Source organism: Notolabrus celidotus, chromosome 3 (assembly GCF_009762535.1).
Source record: "Notolabrus celidotus isolate fNotCel1 chromosome 3, fNotCel1.pri, whole genome shotgun sequence".
NCBI classification, from domain to species: domain Eukaryota; kingdom Metazoa; phylum Chordata; class Actinopteri; order Labriformes; family Labridae; genus Notolabrus; species Notolabrus celidotus.
This window is the reverse complement of record NC_048274.1, coordinates 34,176,532-34,178,091: the sequence shown is the minus strand read 5'-3', so window position 1 is coordinate 34,178,091 and position 1,560 is coordinate 34,176,532.

The window sequence follows — 1,560 nt, the reverse complement described above, 5'->3', positions numbered from 1 at the left end:
ATGATGTGTTTAGTATTGTGTGCGTCTGTCTCTCCTGAGGCCTCTCTCTGTGTTGGTGTGTTATTTTAAGCAGCACACAGGTGAGATGAGGTAAAGGAGCTCTCAGGTGGTGGGTGTTGGATGGTATTTAGCAGGACACACAGAGGCTTACGTAAGCTCCAGGTTAGTCACACCCTCTGGCCCTGGTCCGTGAGATGAGATTAATTCAGCAGTAACTCAGCTCGCTCTGACATCATGTTTGTTCTCTGGATGCAGAATAATCTGAGAGCTGCATCAGGGACAGTGGAAATGGAGTTTTGGTGTCTAGCTGCAGGCAGCTGCCTTCTGAGATCTCTATCTATCTTATTAATTCATGTTTTTTATGATTTCTCCAAATTTCTGTACAACCGAGATCTCACAGCGAGGATCATGAATGACTTCCACTCTCTCAGTGTTCAGCCATGGAGGGGTTCACATGTAAACTCACTGTGCAGACAGGCATCACGACGTCTGCATATTTCCATCATATCAAATTTGTGCTGAGATCCCAGAGTAAGTCAACCCCTTTGTGCATTCAGTCTGTATCAGAGCTTTAAGACGTGTCTCAGAGGGGACATCCACACACTGTTAGGCCAGACTCAAACACCACATTAAACATCTTTTGATTTGATTTTAGCTGACCACCATCTGGAGCAGCTTTTTAGACATTTCTACACAAACACACACTGTCACTGTCACACACTCTGAAGACAACAGCTCGTCACTCCTGACTCATCAGCTCCTCCAGTGCATGATTGGACTCTGCTGGGTGTGTGCTTCCATGTAAGATGGAGGGTTCTTATGTGACTTCTGATTGTGATTCATTATTCTCGTGCATTAGATGTGTACACATTGACAGGCTTTCAAATATGGAGCTGAACTGCCTTATTATCTCTCTATTATTGGTGGAAACAGATGCTTTTAAATCAGGCCTGGAGATGGTCACTCTACAAGCTCCTGGATGGCTTTCAGGATATTTATCTCCCTGAGGCAAAGTAAGTAAGCAATAATACATGCAGTGGAAGGTATCCTGAAATATGAGCTTGCACGAGCATCAGCCATTAAAACGTGGGTAGAAAAACAGATCACAGCTTGATTTTAGGTCACCAGATGGGTTTCAGCCAGCCTCTGTGTGTTTTGTGATGAACAGATGAAACAGCCTGAGACGTTGAGGTACAAACCTGGTGGTCATCTCCAATATCAACCAAACCAAAGACCCTGTTTACACTTAGAATTATCATCAGATCTGCAAGCCTTAACTTCAGGTGTGAGCGCTCCAGGCGGCCGGGGAGGCATTGTTCCACATTGGTCTGGTAGTGTGTACCTTCAAATGTGCTGGGCCACATTAAGGACCACCGACTCTGCCTGTGGTTGAGCCTGGTTTGTACCAACAGAGAGAGCCTGTGAAAGGTGTTAATGTGTGTCTGAAGGGGGAGATTAAGATCTGATCAGTGGAGACCCATGGTTAATGCAAGATGTGAACACTCAGACTTACATCTGGTTACTTGTGTCCTGATCACTAAAAACCACATGTTGATGCGA